We start from the raw sequence: 19324 nt of genomic DNA, 5'->3' as shown, positions 1-19324 counted from the left end.
AAAGTGGATTTTTATAGTAGTGGATAAGCGCTGCATATGCCTACGAATTTGTTTACTTAAGAACGGGATATTGCTTTTATTAATGGGATAAATATTTATACAAGATAATATAATGTAATTACCTATGAGATACCGTTGGGTAAGTTCATTTCTAGGTATACATTCAGATACGCTGCTACCAGTTAAAACGTATTTTAAATGTTAAAAGCCTTTAATGTTTAATAACGTATTTTAAATGTTAAAAGTTAATATTAAATAAGATTAACAAATTATTTTTTGCATATAAGCTGGCGTTATCTGCAAAATTACTCGGATGAACAGGAAACATAAATGAATTCCACAAAAGAGGAAGCTTCAGCTATAAAAAAAAACTCAAATCCATCATACACATAATTAAAAATTTTAATTTACAATAATGATGTGCTCTCACTCATATTACTTATTTAATAAAACAAAATACTTATTTATAAAACTATTAAAAGTTTTTTTAAAAAGGGATAACCCAAAAATCTCTACTATTTTGTCTGCAGGTAGAAGAGTAAGGATAGGGATGGTATATGTGAAAAACACATCATAAACACCCAGACCACTTGAAAATAACCTTTTTTGAATTTATTTTGCAATTGGCGGGAATCGAACCCGCGACGACAGTTTCGCAGTCGAGCGTCTACCCAACTACGCCACAGCGTCTGCGTTATGACATGCGATCAAATACGCCATGGCCGAATGATGCGATCTATTTCAGATCTACCCACTTCCATTATTCATTTATGAATAACTATTCTACACTAAGTTAACATCTTCTTCATTCTTCAAACCCTTATCCGCACCCCAATGGTGCATAGGGCACTGCATATAAACGCAGTGTTATCTCGATCGTTAACACATGAAGGAAAGGTGATCAGCCCTCCGCTTCAGGTACCATTCCAGGGTGATATTGATTAAATATTAGGGTGAAAAAATCACTTATATTTATTTGACCCCCCCCTGGGAATCGAACCCGGGACCTACAGAATGGTAGCCGAGCGTGCTGACCATTACACTATGGAGGTGGACAAGTTAACATCAGTAAATATTAATTATTATGTTACTTAATTATTTATATGAAACCCTTTAATTATCCTTTAAATCATTTTTGACATCTCAACATAGATAAAGAAGAATATGGAAGCCTGGGCATTTATAGGGCTTACGACCGTCATAGGCTGGTTAAAGTGATCACTTCACACACATGTAACATTCACCGATTCTACCCAAACTATTGATCAAACTCGAAACACAGTATGTATGCGAGAGTTCACTACAGATATCCATAGATGTCTCTAGTGAACTCTAGTGAACTCTAACTCTCTCACCATAGCACGGTGCGTTATATTGGCAATCTAGCGGAACTTTATTATTTTTTTCGATGGCTTATATTTTGAAAAAAATATTTTATTCCAATAGAAAACAAACCATTTTACAAAACTGTTCAATTATTTTTAAATTAAGTCATTCCGAAAAATACATAATCGTATCGGAAACCCGAGCTTCAGCGCGCCGTTGGGGGTGAGCGGTTTTAAACGAATGCGCATCAGTCGCTTGAGTCATCATATTATAAATTTGTGTTATGTATGTGTAATATTTGTTTATATTTTTATAGTATTAATTTATCAAGGTATACTGTACGTGTTTTTATTTGAGTAAATATTATTTCATTAGCCTGCAAAGTCTTGTTGAACTTATAGCTCGTAAATATAAATTATAATTGGTTTATTCCAATTATAACTAGGCTTTTAGTATGCCATACCCTAAAATACCGTACTATGACAGTATTTTTATAAAAGCTTAACTTATATTCTTATTAGCATATATAATAACTTTTTGCTTAACTTGCCATACCCATACATTTTTTTCTCAATTTCAGAATGACTACGTAAATTTCTCGTCAGGCTATTTTTGACATATGGGTCGTAGATTCGAAACGCGTGAGAGTTGAAGCCATAATTGCATATATTTTGGAGCAATTTAATATGCTTTCAGTGTTATTTAAGATTTTGACTAGTTTTAAAACAAAAATCAGAAGTGTTTGTCAAAAAATTGGGCAAAAGTGGAATAAATCGGGTAGATCTCGAAAACAATTCTTGAGTTCAAATTCTTTATAGATTATTCAAGGAAATCTTATGTTTTCTAATATTTTTACTCAAGTTCTATCAAGTACTTTGAAAAGTAGCTCAATTTGTAAGCCTTGTAGGCCTTGAAAGGTTTTTGAATCGTGTGCATCGAAGGTCAAAAAACGAAAAATACAAAATCATGTTAAATTAACAACCCAACAAGAGTTGTCCTTGGCCACAGTAATCAAACTGAGAAAAACTGAAAAAAGAGATTCTGCCGCCTTCATCAGAGAGTTATCTTCTGCCTTCCTAACAATAAAAAAATATTTCAATAAAAAATAAGCCGAATTATCTGCGGATTAAGCACTACCTATAAAATAATCTAAAAACCCATCAGTATGATATCATAAGGCAACAAATGATAGATATAAATAGGAAACAATATCCACCTTACTAAGCGAAAGAATCTGTGAAATTCTCCAGCAATCACCATCAACGAAATTTCAGCTGAAATTCCGCTTTAGTCACTTAACGATCATACTGGGGCGCGATTATCCGAGGTTCAAGAAGAAGTGCTTGAAACTCTTTGTTACTCGAAAAACATTAGTTAAAATAAAATTCTAAAGTGGGTCTGTCATGGTGCCGACAAAATAGGTACCGACAAAATTTTCAGAAGACCATCATACAGACAAAAAATTGTTTATTATTACTATGATGTCAATACAAATATGTATACTTATAGTGGAACTGTTAAACACAACAAAAAATATATTTGGCAAAATCGTGCACTATTGTCGACTAGATATTGGCACCCCATTTAATTGGTTTTTATTAAAGAAACGGTGAACACAATGACTACAGAAGTTGATGAAAGAAAAAAATTTGGATGAAATTACGACACTTTATCCAACAAAAATACTTGTGAATGAAATAAAAATGCACGTGAAGCTAACGATGAATTTTGTATGATAGACGGTAAAGTATCCGATGCCATGTGATCATGTTTATCTATTCAAACAGAACTTAAAATATGAGTTTAATGAATCAGAAGAATATTTAAATAATAGTGATTCTGAATAAAACATAACTTGAATATTCTCCATTTTCAAATAATTCCTGGCCTCATATACGAATATATACCTTTCTTTTACAAACATTGGTGATGACGTTTTATGCATATATGCATCTACAACAAATATTTAAATAATATTAATATCTGCCAAAACATTTAAGTGTAATACAAACACATTTAACTGTGACCTCTTTTCATAAAGCATGAAAGTTGTTTTAATACCCATTTTATCATATCTTCCTAGAAATACTATAAGATAAATACAAAATGTTCACTCAATCATGTATTTTATAAGTGATAGTATCCAAAAACCTACTAAAACCGGTATATTTTAAGCGTAATAATAAAGTACCCCTAGATTGCCATAATAACGCACTGTGCATAGGTGGGATGATAAAAAAAATAGTGTAAAAAATAACTCCTAATTTGAGATAATCCATATTTGTGAACAAGTATTTGGACACACTCAAAATGTCGTAAATCCTTTAAATCAACCTACATGTAATCAATATACATGACATGTAGTACACACTTTATTTTCTTTTTGTATTATCTATATACACACAAAAGAAAAACAAAATTTATCTTAATTAATTCATACTTTTTTTAATGAATTTAACTTCTTATTATTAATTTCTACGATATATGAATCCATTCATTGATACGGATAATGAATCAATTTATTAACTTGTATAATATATATGTATGTATATATATATATATATATATATATATATATATATATATATATATATATATATATATATATATATATATATATATATATATATATATATATATATATATATATATATATATATATATACGTACTCATTAAGAATCGTTATCTCCTTACATACCAATAGATACATATACATTGATTTTTATAGATATACCTATTTCGTGATAATTTTTAATTAATAGAAAGTTATTTGAATAGGTGCTTTAAAAAATATCGTTATCTATTACAAGTCGCGCGTGTGATCGATTGAAAATCCGAAAGATAGAGAATCCTTGCTAGAGGAAGATAACAATTTATTTCCTGTCCTAAAGGGTTATCTCCGCGGTTATCTTAACTGCGTACTTAACTATAAACATCGTCGGAATAAATACTCGTAATATTACTCATATCAGCGATTCTCGCACGCCCTTATTTAAAAGGTACGTATAATAAATAAATAATCGAGTATGATTAATAAGAAGTTTATTGAACCTTATGACTTATAACGGAGGTCATAACAATGTACAATGATAATAATCCGATCTTTATATTAGAAATAATAAAAAAAATCCCAAGAGAATGTCCGGTGTATGAATTTGGATTAAATTTGGTGATGGAAATAACGTAGCTACCAGTTGTTGATAACATTCGAAATATTTCAGAAATATTTAGCCTCAGCCAAACTCGCTTAAATATCGTTAAAAACAATTTTTGAACTTTTGGTTTTAACGGTATATGCATTTTGAAATTGCCGCTTGCCAATCAATGCTGCCAAAAAGTTGAGAAAATTGGTAAATAAAACTATTTTGAATCGATTGCAATTGAAGTTATGGACGCTACGCGGACAGCGCGTAATCTTTTGACTGTAATACCGGCCCAGGTACCTACCGTGCCGTAATACATTATGTATAATTGAGTATAAATGTGAGTTTTGCGGAAATATGTAGAACGTGTAGCCTATATTAATCATTGGATGTGCATTAATTAGCGAATCCTTGAAAAGATTCGGAAGGAAGCGATTGAAGCATTATTATGCGCATACGAATACAGTTATTATCGCAGTGTTCTGATAATAACGATGTTTTTATTGGGTTTAGGATAAAAACCTTGATTTTTTAAGTAATACGTTAAGTGAACTGAGCGAGCTAATATGTGTAATTGTACAATATATCATACCATTATCATAATACAAAAGTACAAACTGGTGTTTATTAGTTATTCTATTATTCTTTAAGGGGATATTCACAAGCACAGAAGTCTCCGGAGACCACCGGAGAGGTCACAAGTCTGTTCAGGCTCGATTTTTTTTAGTTTTTTTAGAATACATATATGTATATAGAAAAAATATTTTTATATATTTTTAACTCCTTATCTATTAATAAGGTTTTTTTAAAACCATGAGATTATTGCGAAGAAAAACTTATTTTTTGCAATGCAAAAACGGTGTTTTAAGAAAAAAAAACGGAAAATGTTACCTGGATTTAGAGAAAATTAAATTGCCACTTAACGAATACTGGGCCTCAATATTTAAAGCATTTACTTTGTGGGTAGTATTTTTTACTTTTATATTTAAAAAAATGAAGTAATATTAGTATATAACCACTCACCGAGATTTTCGTGTCTACCGGTTTTCTCTTCGTCAGGATAATCACCACAACAGTATACAAAACGCATGTGATCAACATTTTGTGTAGTTGTAAGTATGTGAATAGTGCTAGTATCGTTTGCATGCTGTTATAGTGATTGTCCTGACGAAGAGACGGGTACCTCTCGAAACCCGTAGACGTAAAAATCTCGATGAGTGATTATATACTAATATTACTAAGCCCTCCTCTTCAGGTCCTGGGTATTATTGAATAAATATTAGAAAAAAAAATCACTTGTATTTATTTGACCCCCCTGGGAATCGAACCGGGACCTCCATAACGGTAGCCGAGCGTACTGACCATTACACCACGAAGGCGGACAAATGACACATTTAAGGTTATAATTATTATTGACGTGATTTTGGACTTATTTTATATGTATGTAAGTATTTTATCGTATTCTGCGGTTGGGTACTAGAAGATAACATCCAGCGACCACCGACTGTTATTTGCTAGTTTATTTTTATTATTCTGATAGATTGTATTATAGATGTCTCATGTCGCTAGTATAAATAAAACTTTCATATAAATTTGATTTGTTTACCTTCCTTATAAGTTTCCCGGAATTTCGCACTATTTTGCTGCTTTGGTAATCGCAAGCAACAAAACGTGCTCAGATATAAGAATTCACCTGCTATGGCGACCTCGTTCAACGCTGCTTCGTTTAGCGCTGGATTTTATTACTGCGTATCACTTGCGTTAAGGCCCAAAATACGATAAATCGCAACAATTTTCTTAAAACCCAGGTAACATTTGACGTAATTGAATATTTTTCTTAAGAGGATATTCGCAAAAACTCAGAATTCATTCCACCGGAGAGGCGACATCGCTCACTCCTTTCAAGAACGTCATAAATCAAAAAACTTGATTTTTCAGGAGAACGTTTTTAAAGTTTAAAAATATAATACAATGTATTAAAAATAAATATCTAGCCACTTATTGAACTTTTTACTGTGCAACAGATCTTTTTAGGTAAAACCTGAAGGTTTTTTCTTAATTTAAAAAATATTAAGTATATTTAAAAAAATTATTTAACAATACCATTTCTTCACAATGCAAAAACAACACTTTCTGCCCTGTAGCGGGTAAATATTAAGTTAAAAATATGCCACTTTTTTTGGGATATAGTACATTTTCTGGGCATTCCAAAAACATGCACAACTGAAAATTTACGATTTTTGATTTATGACGTTCTTGAAAGAAGTGAGCGACATGTGGTCTCTCCGGTGGACAGACATGTCTGTTCGCGCTCGCTTTTTTTTAAGATTGTATTATACATATTTTGAATATTTTAAAAATAACGTTTTTGTCAAAACAAATAAGTTTTTCAATTAAAAATAAGTTTTTCTTCAAAATAATCATATCGATTTGAAAAAAGAGTCATTCAAAGGTAAGGAGTAATTAAAAAAATATATATATAAACACACATATATTCTAAAATTTCAATTTCAATTTATAAATGTATATTTTGAATTTGAAATAGTATAATACAAGTAGGTACTCATTTTGTGTAACTCAATTATGTGGATGAATTGATTGGTGTAACTATTTTATAAAGTTCTCAAATAAATAAAAATAAGTCAAATTGCAATAAATATAAAAAAGTGCATATACCACACATCTAGCTCCTCGCGCATCCGGTCGCCTTTTGAATTTATACGTTTGAGATCTAACCCTTAAAAAGTTCTCAAATAAATAAAAATAAATAAAACAGCAATAGATATTTTTAAAAAATGTGCATAGACCACAGATCTAGCTCCTCTCGCAGCCGGTCGCCTTTTGAATTTATACGTTTGAGATCTCACCCTTGGGCGGGGTATTATACAATACATGTACATACCTGCATGTGAGTAGTTGTATTGACAACAGTGTGACCTCTAATTCGATGAAATGTACCTCGTCCAGACCGCACTAATAATAATTCCGTTTATGAAGATCAAATAAGAATTAGTAAATTGTATTTTTATTAAGGGCAAGGCCTCGTCTCTTTGTTGAACTCGGGTTCTGTTTGGATATCACGTAAAAGTGAATGTCATTGCGTCGTTATATTGCATATTTATAGGCAGACCACTTGGTCTTATCGATCGATGAAGGCATTTTTAGTTATTATTAGTTTTAAAGCAGATAAAGTGAGTAACACCTTAATAATATAAATTATTATTATCATTATATTAAACTGAAAATGAGTCATTTCAAATGACGAATGGTTATGAAATAGGATTCTTAGATACCAATTTTAATTTAATTTAATTTTAAGTAATTATCTATATATGAGATATTTCACATTCTTCAAGAGAAAAAAACAAGCATTTTCCACGAGTTAGTAGAATATATCGCTCACTCCTTTCAAGAACGTCATAAATCAAAAATCATCAATTTTCAGTTGTGCATGTTTTCGGAATGCCCAGAAAATGTGCTATATCCCACCAAAAGAGGCATATTTTTTACTAAATATTTACCCGCTATAGGGCAGAAAATGTTGTTTTTGCATTTTGAATAAAAAGGTAGTGTTTAATTATTTTTTAAAAAATACTAAATATTTTTCAAATGGAGAAAAATCTTCTGGTTTTACCTAAAAAGATGTGTTGCACAGTAAAAAGTTTAATAAGTGGCTTGATATTTATTTTTGTAGATTGTGTTATATTTTAAATCTTTAAAAACGTTCTCCTCAAAAATCAAGTTTTTTGATTTATGACGTTCTTGAAAGGAGTGAGCGATATGTAGTAGGTCTTCTCTGCTATCAATCAGGATGGCGCAAAATCAATCACCCTATCGGAAGATGTTATAATTTTTGCTAATGGCGTCGTGCGTCAATCATATTCGACGTTTATGAACTAGACAGCTGCAGTATACGAACAAATTAAGGGTGAAGAAACATTTCATCAAATTATGTTTGTGAATAAGTTTTTACTTAATGAATAAATAAAGATTTTGAGTGATGGAAATCTTTATTTGGACCTTTACAATTTTTCCTGTTAGTGGAAAAGATGATATCCGTCAAGTGGCTGCCGCCAGTGTTTGATACACATTTGTGCCCGTTTTATCAATTTGTTTCTATACTGCAGCTGTCATCAAGTTCACCAATTTCAAATATGATTGACGGTTGACGCCATTTGCAAAAAAATATTTTTTATTGAGCAGAAACTCTTTCATTAGTATGTGAGGTCCGAATCCTGCATTATAATCACATACATGAGAAACGCTAGAAAACATCCTTTTTATTTTATTATTTTAGCTTCTAATTTGACCGGTTAATTTATTTACAACATTTTGAGCGTGTCCAAATACTTTTTCACAAATCTGGATTATCTCCAATTAGGAGTTATTTTTTACATTATTTTTTTGATATCTCAACATAGATAAAGAAGAATATAGAAGTCTGGGCATTTACGGGGCTTACGACCGTCATAGGCTGGTTTACGATCGTCATAGATATGATTAAGGCCGTCATAGGCTTAAATGCCCAGACTTCCATATTCTTCTTCATGTATGTTGACCTATCGGTCTTCCCTGCTATCGGCAAAGGTCCGTACAGGCCACTTTGGGAAACTATGGTGTAAAGTAACACAGTAAACGATTGGTATGGAGAATGAGGGAATGAGTGAACGAGTGAACGAATTAGTCAGGTCAGAAGTCAAAACATTCATCCGGCGTCGTGTCACATCACACGTTATTATTCTGCGGCCAGCGCAGTAAATAAATGCTATAATTGCTATTACACATTTCACTCACTCCTTTCAGCAACGAAATATTTTAAAAATCGTCGATTTTCAGTTGTGCAATGTTTTCGGAATGCCCAGAAAATGTATTATATCCCAGCAAAAGCAATATATTTTTAACTTAATATTTACTCGCTACAGGGCAGAAAGTGTTGTATTTGCATTTTGAAGAAAAGGGATTGTTTAATAATTTTTTTAAATATACTAAATATTTTTCAAATGGAGAAAAAACATTCAGGTTATTTCTCCATTTGAAAAATATTGAGTTTATTTTTAAAAAAAATTAAACAATAAATTTTCTTCAAAATGTAAAAACAACACTTTCTGCCCTGTAGCGGGTAAGTATTAAGTTAAAAATATACCGCTTTTGCTGGGCTATAGTAAATTTTCTGGGCATTCCGAAAACATGCACAACTGAAAATTGACGATTTTTGATTTATGACGTTCTTGAAAGGAGTGGGTGATATCGCTCACTCCTTTCAAGAACGTCATAAATCAAAAAACTTGATTTTTCAGGAGAACGTTTTTAAAGTTGAAAAATATAATACAATGTATTCAAAATAAATATGAAGCCACTTATTGAACTTTTTACTGTGCAACAGATCTTTTTAGGTAAAACCTGAAGGTTTTTTCTCCATTTGAAAAATATTAATTATATTTAAAAAAAATAATTAAACAATACCTTTTCATCAAAATGCAAAAACAACATTTTCTGCCCTGTAGCGGGTAAATATTAACTTTAAAATATGCCTCTTTTGCTGGGATATAATACATTTTCTGGGCATTCCGAAAACATGCCCAACTCAAAATTGACGATTTTTGATTTATGACGTTCTTGAAAGGAGTGGGTGATATGTATATCGTAAAATCGTATCAAGAGTAGCATTCAGTACCTACTTCATCCTCCTTCCGTGCACGCGATAAGGTCATCGAGTGATGTATGCGTCGGGGATAGGAGAAATGGTATCGCATGATTTCTCGCGGACAATGGACTTGCACGTACCACTACACACACACACGGGCTATCTGAACATTGTCGTAACGAATTACAATTGGAGATGATACGTGAACTGCAGGGCGTGCCTTCCACACAGGCAGAAAAGCAGTGTCTGTCCCAACTTGTCTCTGTCCTAACTCTATCCTAACTCTGTCCTAACTCTGTCTCAACTCTGTCCCAACTCTGTCCCAACTCTGTCCTAACTCTGTCTCAACTCTGTCCCAACTCTGTCCCAACTCTGTCCTAACTCTGTCCTAACTCTGTCCTAACTCTATCCTAACTCTGTCCTAACAGTCTTAACGTGTCGGGTTGTGGTCCCGTGGTTAGTGTCGCGGACTCAGTCAGAAGTCAAAATTTCTCGGTTCGAACCCACTCTACCACAATTTGATACCTATTTCTAATAACAAGCTGCTTAGGCTCACAGAAATAGTATGAAATTGAAATATTTGTGTGAATAATAAAAACACAAATATTTCTCTTAAAAAAAAAAAAAAACAATAAAAAGCGTTTTTATATCAACATAGATGGAGAAGAATATGGAAATCTGGGTATTCACAGGGCTGATAACCTATCATAGACTGGTTAAGTGATCACTATACACACGTGCAACATTCACCATTGTACACATGATTGACAAACACACTACTTAAATTTTCGGTACACCTTGATACCTTGATGATTGATCAACTTCATGACAGTGCGTAAGTATTTTTGTAAATAAAAAGAAAAACAGAAATATTTATGTTTGTGTTTGTATTTGTTGTTCGTATTTGGCTCTTAGGCTAATAAATTTGCCGACCACTGGGATAATCGAAAAAGTAACAGTGTTATCCATTATTCACATCTGTTTAGGTCCTTACCGAAACGGTACATTTCCATTATAAACGATTTTAAGTAATCAGGAATTCTAGCTTGTAAAATTGTTACGTTTTGGTGCGATTTAATGATTTCATATTGGTTTAACACAGGATTGGTCACGTTTTGCCGCAACTTTAATTAAAATTTCGACAGAATACTGTGCAGATTTGCATTTATGTAAATGATTTTTTGTGCAATATTGGAAATGTATCTTTTTGGTGAGGACCTCCACATCAGCAGTATATCGTAGTCATACAAGAGAAAGTGACCAAGTGCATTTTTTACAAAAACGTGATCATGGACTGTTTGATATCTAACTAGCTTAAAAAAATCCCAAAGTATTTTAAACTTGGAAGTACAATATATCGACTTGTTTCAAATGACGTTTGAGGCTCTTCAAAACAGTGCAAAACAGAATTTCCAAAATGTCTTCGAATGTAACAGTGCAGCTAGTCGAAGATATTAAGCTATTTTCAGCATTTAAAACAACGCAATTACAACTGATGAGTCGTGTGATACTAACTTCATTTCCCTAAAATCCACCTCTACCAAGTGACCAAGTGGATTTTTTACAAAGAAGTGATCATTGACTATTTTGATATCTTACTAGCTTAATATTGCCCTGAAAAAATCCCAAAAGATTTTAAACTTAGAAGTATGTATAATATATTAACTTGGTAAAAATGACTAACTGCATTGATGTTTATTTTCTTGCCAAGCAAAAGTGACTTAAATGGCCCTCCTGAACATTTTACGTTTTGTTAGTTGGTCACATTCTCCTGTACGACTACGATATCTTCATAAACTACAGATGTGAATACTCCGAGTATTTGGAACAGCTTATAAATGCGATTCGATGTGAAGGCCAATCGTTTGTTGGTAATAATTGATTTATGTAAAGTAATAATACGGATGATACGTGCTCGATTTTGAACAAAGTTTAACACTTTATACTAGCGAGTATACCTTCACTTTGGGCCCTGATGATGACGATTGAATAGGGTATTATCACTCAGAAGGAATATTTCATTTAACACACTCAACATTTTGAGTGTGTCCAAATACTTGTTCACAAAATCTGGATTATCTCCAATAGCGGGAGTTATTTTCATATCATTTTTTGACATCTCATCAAAGATGAAGAAAAATATGGAAGTCTGGGCATTTACGGGGCTGACGACCGTCATAGGCTCTACGTATAATTTATTTTATTTATTTTTTATTTATTTTATTTACTTCATAAATACATAGAGATACATTCATAGATACATAATTATTTCATATTTACATTTATTATAATATAATATATGTATTACGGCTCTTTAGGCATGGCCTGTGTTGAGCCGAATACTAACATGTTAATACTATTTTTATATATATTTTTTATTTTTTTATATTATTTGTTTTTTTTTTTTAATTATTACATTATAAACATTACATACAGAAGATACAATAATAATTTACAGTATAAAGGTTTTACAATAGAATAATTACACCTGGACTTTAATTAAATAACTTTCTACCTTGTCCCTTCCAATGCGAAGCAACCATCGACGGACACTGTTCTTAAAGACCTGATCACTACTGGGAATCTTAATGGTTTCGGGCAGCAAATTAAATATCTTTGTGAGTGATTATAATCCAGGATTCGGACCTCACATACTGATAAAAGAGTTTCTGCTAAATAAAAAGCTTCTTTTCATCACACCAATAGATGTCTCAAGTGAAGTTCTAGTGATTCAAGAACAATGTTTCAGAATTAATTCATATATGTAGTACTTTTAGAATTTGAGTAGTTACACTTGTGTAAAATGATCACTTAAACCAGCCTATGACGGTCGTCAGCCCCGTGAATGCCCAGACTTCCATAGTCTTCTTCATCTTTGATGAGATGGCAAAAAATAATATTAACATACTCAAGCTAAAAAGGATTGTGTGAGACTCGTTTGGCTTACGACCTGGTATTTGGCTGGCTTAAGCGGTCACTTTATACACTTTTGTGACGTTCACCATTCTGCCCATTATTTAGCATCCATAATTTTTTTTAAACATGTGGTTTGTTGTTGGATTACTTCAATATGTGAAATATCATAACATACACGTACTGTCATGAAGTTGATCAATCATCAAGGTATCAAGGTGTACCGTAAATTTAAGTAGTGTGTTTGTCAATCATGTGTACAATGGTGAATGTTGCACGTGTGTATAGTGATCACTTAACCAGCCTATGATAGGTTATAAGCCTTGTAAATACCCAGATTTCCATATTCTTCTCCATCTATGTTGAGATGAAAACGTTTTTTTTTTATTTTTAAAAAGAGAAATATTTGTGTTTTTATTATTCACACAAATATTTCTATTTCATTCTATTTCTGTGAGCCTTAGTGGCTCATTATTAGAAATAGGTATCGAATTGTGGTAGAGTGGATTCCAACCAAGAAACTCTGACTTAAGAGTCCGCAACACTAACCACGGGACCACAACCCGACCCGTTTATTATCTATTTTAAACGACCAGTTTTATAAATTGCTGCTGACTAAAATATAAATAATAAATAATAATAAAACCCTTATACGCACCCCAATGGTGCATAGGGCACTGCGTCATATAAACGCAGTGTTATCTTGATCGTTTACGCATGAAGGAAAGGTGATCAGCCCTCCGCTTCAGGTACCAGTCCAGGGTAATATTGAATAAATACAACAGTGAAAAAATCACTTATATTTATTTTACCCCCCTTAGGAATCGAACCCGGGACCTACAGAACGGTAGCAGAGCGTGCTGACCATTACACTACGGAGGCGGACTAAAATATAAATTGGTAAATATTCAAATAGACAGATAGCAAATTTATTAAGCATATTGTCACGAACGGAATGTAACCTTATTAGATAACGGTGTTCTCTATTTACTAATAAGAAAAAAAGAAGAGTAAATAGACTCGCTAATTATAAATAAAAAATCTAATCTGTGCTACAGAATCCCATTGCGATTGTTCCAACTCCCACATATGATGATACATTTATTTAATGCGTAGAAAGTTAAAATGACATATCGCCCACTCCTTTCAAGAACGTCATAAATCAAAATACTTGATTTTTCAGGAGAACGTTTTTAAAGTTTAAGAATATAATACAATGTATTAAAAATAAATATCAAGCCACTTACTGAACATTTTACTGTGCAACAGATCTTTTTAGGTAAAATCTGAAGTTTTTTTCTCCATTTGAAAAATATCTAGTTTTTTGAAAAAAATAATTAAACAATGCCTTTTCTTCAAAATGCAAATACAACACTTTCTGCCCTGTAGCGGTTAAATATTAAGTTAAAAATATGCCGCTTTTGCTGGGATATAGTACATTTTCTGGGCATTCCGAAAACACGCACAACTGAAAATTTACAATTTTTGATTTATGACGTTCTTGAAAGGAGTGAGCGATATGCGACTTGAGACTCGCCTCAAAACATAATTTTTTTATGCAGCTCATAATTTGACTAGTTATTTTATTTACAAGACTATAACGGTCGTATTATCCCTGTTAATGCCCAGATATTCATATTATTCTTCATCTCAAAATGTTGTAGATAAATTAACTGGTCAAATTATAAGCTAAAATAATAAAAAAAAGTAAAAGGAAATTTTCTAGCGTTTTTTATGTATGTGATTATAAGCCATGATTCTCGTAGCCTCACATACAAATGAAGAAGCTTTTTATTGAGTTCTGCTCAAAAAAAGCTTATTTCATCTCACTTTAGATGTCTCTAGTAAAATTCTATTTTATTGAATCAATATGTTTCGAATTTAAACAATATATGATATAGAAGTTCCAAGAATTTGAGTAGTGTGGATTTATGGGTAGAATTGGTGAATGTTACACGTGTGTAAAGTGATTACTAAAACTAGCCTTTAGCGGTTGTAAGCCCTGTTAATGCCTTGACTTCCATATTCATCTTCATCTATGTTGGTATCAAGTATTTGGACACATTCAATACATATTTTCATTTATCACGTACAGTATAAACGTACACGGTGGAAAGGTACAAAGTTTTTATTTTAAATAATATATTATTTTTTGACATCTCATCAAAGATGAAGAAGAATATGGAAGTCTGGGCATTTACGGGGCTGACGACCGTCATCGGCTGGTTTAAGTGATCACTTTACACAATTCTACCCATTATTGACAACCACACTACTCAAATTCTTGGAAGTTCTTTATATATGAACCAATTTAGAAACCTTGTTCTTGAATCACTAGAACTTCACTAGAGACATCTATTGGTGAGATGTAAGGAAGCTTTTTATTAAGCATAAACTCTTAAATTAGTATGTGAGGTCCGAATCCTGGATTATAATCACACACATGAGAAACGCCAGAAAATACCATTTTCATTTTTATTATTTAAGCTTATAATTTGACCAGACAATTTATTTACAACATTTTGAGTGTTGAATTCTTCTTCATCTTTGATGAGATGTCAAAAAATAATATGAAAATAACTCCTGTAATTGGAGAGAATCCAGATTTTGTGAACAAGTATTTGGACACACTCAAAATGTTGTATTTAAATAATATGTTTATTTTTTAGATACTTTGATCAAAATATCTTACGATCTTATCTCATTTCATTCGCTCATTGCCATTTCATAAAAAAATATATAATTAAATTAGACATAATCAAACTATATCAATAATACTTTGTACCTTATATGAGGTAATTTTACACATCTTGATAACATAAATTAGCACATTAAAAAAATGAATCATTAGATTGAATCGAGAATTGGGAAGTCACGTGACAACTTCGATAGCTTTAATTATTATTTCATTGTACATGTTGACAATGATTGAGTTGGGAAAACGGAATTTAGATAAGTACACGGCTTACGGACCTCTCATTGGTAGGCTTAAGTGATCACTTTAACCAATGTGATATTGATATACATATCGCTCACTCCTTTCAAGAACGTCATAAATCAAAAAAATTGATTTCTCAGGAGAACGTTTTTAAAGTTTAAAAATATAAAACGATGTTTTAAAAATAGATATCAAGCCACTTATTGAACTTTTTATTGTGCCACAGATCTTATTACGTAAAACCTGAAGGTTTTTTCTACATTTGAAAAATATTTAGTTTTTCAAAAAAAATAAATTAAACAATACCTTTTCTTCAAAATGCAAAAACAACACTTTCTGCCCTGTGGCGGGTAAATATTAAGTGAAAAATATGCCTCTTTTGCTGGGACATTCATTTTCTGGGCATTCCGAGGACATGCACAACTGAAAATTGACGATTTTTGATTTATGACGTTCTTGAAAGGAGTGAGCGATATGTGTTTAACCAATGTGTCGGGTTGCGGTCCCGTGGTCAGTGTCGCGGACTCTTAAGTCACAGTTTCTCGGTTCGAACCCACTCTACCACAATTTAATATCTATTTCTAATAATGAGTCACTTCGGCTCACAGGAATAGTATGAAATTGAAATATTTGTGTAAATGATAAAAACACAAATTATAATCTTTTCTAATTAATAAAATATAAACTTTATAAAATAAAACAACTTTGTTTTAACCACTTTTTATTGGTACACTTTTTCCAAACATTATCTCATATTTTGCAATTGGCGGGAATCGAACCCGCAACACAATTTCGAAGTCGAGCGTCTACCCAACTACGCCACGGCGCCTTTAACATGTAATAAAAATATCAGCATGATTATATTTTTATTTATTGAAAATATGAAACGTTTTTCAGCGATTGGTTAAAATTTTTGACACAAAGTCGTATTCGAATATTCGTGTTCTCATACGTTCTTTTCTTTCTTGTCCATTTGACCAGACTGAGCCACAGCAACGTATGGCCGGGGACAGTCAGTAAATCATTAAATAACGAAAGTACTTATAGATAATCAATCAATATCAAAATTTGGATAGTAGAAGTGGGTAGATCTTAAATACATCGCATCATTCGACCATGTCATTGATTGCATATCGCTCACTCCTTTCAAGAACGTCATAAATCAAAAAACTTGATTTTTCAGGAGAACATTTTTAAAGTTCAAACATAAAATACAATGTATTAAAAATAAATATCAAGCCACCTATTTAACTTTTTACTGTGTAATAGATCTTTTTAGGTAAGACCTGAATATTTTTTCTCCATTTGAAAAATATTTAGTATTTTTCAAAAAATAATTAAACAATACCTTTTCTTCAAAATGCAAAAATAACACTTTCTGCCCTGTAGCGGGTAAATATTAAGTTAAAAATATGCCGCTTTTGCTGGGATATAGTACATTTTCTGGGCATTACGAAAACATGTACAACTCAAAATTGACAATTTTTGATTTATGACGTTCTTGAAAGGAGTGAGCGATATCATAAACAATTTAATTTTCGTATAATTGAATAAATTAATGATTTGAAAGAAGTGAAATTGAATTGATTTTTGATCATAAAGCTTCCTACGAAAAAAATCAAAGGAAGTTTAAGGACTAGAAAATTTTCGGACAACCCTGAAGGAATCCCTAACACACTGTCCAAAATGTATCTGATACTTTTATAAATCATGACGTCAGATATGACAGATCTGGTATTTTTCGCGTACTAAAAACCGTAAGTGTCGGATTTTGTTAGCCAAAGAGTTATAAAAATCACCAGTCAAAAGTCTGCATCAGAGCAGCTAAGAGGCCGCAGGTTGCTGACCCCTGATCTGTACATATGTACACATACATTTCTCTGAAATAAATAAAATATAGGACGTTATCATAGGGGACCTTCATAAGGAAGCAATTCTGTTGAAGGGACCACTATTGCTGGAGGGGAAATTTGATCAAATAAATTGCCTTAACTTGTCTCCATGTATTGCACTCTAATTTTTAATTGATCAAGGGTCTGAATCACTCATCACTAACTCTTGTCTAAGTACCACGGTAATTAAATTTTGTCTGGAGAAAATAATAAATCGGCCAAAAATACACACGAATTTTTCAATACATTGAAGAAATTTCGTACCAGCTTTGAAATTTTCAAAGAAAGTTTTTATTTATAATTGATCAAAAGCCTGAATCACTCATTACTTTAACTAATAACTTTTCAGTAACTACATATATGTACTACGGCAATCATAATTTGTCTGGAGAAAAGCGATTATTTATAATATGAAATTTGGTGAAAATTGTTTCGCCTTATGGCATTTTCAAACGAAATTCGTTTAAAAATGCCATAACTAGGCGTAACAAACACATAAAAATTTGGTGAAAATTGTTTCGCCTAGCTATGGTATTTCAAACGATTTTCGTTTAAAAATGCCATAACTAGGCGAAACAATTGTCACAAAATTTTTATGTGTTTTTTAAACAATAAAATACAATTTAGTATACTCAAAAAATAAGTGTTTGATTAAAAATTTAATGCATAAATTAAAACGGAGTTCTACAAATTAAACGCGAATATATAATTAAGAGAGCTATTGCACCCAATCATGGAAAGGCAAAATAGAGAGTTGACGAGGTGTGGGCAGAAGGCAGATCTCCTGGCTCCGGAATATACGAGATTGGACGGGAATCTGGACCATCAAGTGGCTCTTTAGATCTGCCCAACACATAGAAAATTACTCTCAAGTGATAGTCGGAATTAGGGGAACCTGACCGGATATGAAGAAGAATATATATTTTTAATTTTAGCTTTACTTAGTAAATAGCACTATTTCTTAAAATATATTGTGACACGTGATTCGATGCATTCTGTATCATTTTCAAACACCGTATGTGAAGCCAAGTCTAAATTTTAGAGTTGTGCCCTTGGGACGTTGAAGGTTGAAAAGGAGGTAGTAATTTTTCTTATTATTTTGTTTTTTTTGTTACTTATCAGTGGGAACATAGATAATAGGGGGGAAACTTTTATTATGGGTTTATAATTACATATTTATATTTTTAAGAATTTCTTTTGTTTCAAAATGTTTCAGTTTATGACTTTTCTTATAAAGATCAATATCTTTTAAACAGTTAGCGAATTCTGAAAAAGTATTATTTCTTAAGAAAAAGTTATATTTACTAAGTAAAACTTAAATTAAAAACGGATATATTTTACTACAAACTGACGAATCTAACTAACTAACTAACTAACCATCACGCCGCTTCCCCGCAGGGGTAGGCAGAGAGGATAGAACGCCACACCACTCTGTCTTTGCAAACATTCTTCGCCTCTTCCTCGATC

General features: G+C 32.0%; 1 protein-coding gene across 2 annotated transcripts in view; it reads right to left on the bottom strand.

Moving 5' to 3' along the window:
* Positions 1–19324, bottom strand: part of LOC148309556 (BTB/POZ domain-containing protein 6-B-like) — a 41335-nt gene that overhangs the window by 6078 nt on the left and 15933 nt on the right. The window contains exon 1 of one of the 2 annotated variants that reach the window (XM_088259920.1): positions 7373–7563. The exons of the other annotated variant lie outside the window; for it this stretch is intronic. The gene's annotated coding sequence lies outside the window, so the exon portion shown is untranslated. Of the gene's footprint in view, positions 1–7372; positions 7564–19324 lie in introns of those variants that run through there. 2 annotated transcript variants of the gene reach the window in all.

The sequence above is a fragment of the Brachycentrus maculatus genome, unplaced genomic scaffold, assembly GCF_059751285.1.
Source record: "Brachycentrus maculatus isolate JH-2025_06_01 unplaced genomic scaffold, ASM5975128v1 h1tg000121l, whole genome shotgun sequence".
In the NCBI taxonomy this organism is placed as follows: domain Eukaryota; kingdom Metazoa; phylum Arthropoda; class Insecta; order Trichoptera; family Brachycentridae; genus Brachycentrus; species Brachycentrus maculatus.
Note: the sequence above shows the minus strand (reverse complement) of the source record. Positions and strands in the feature narration are given on the sequence as shown.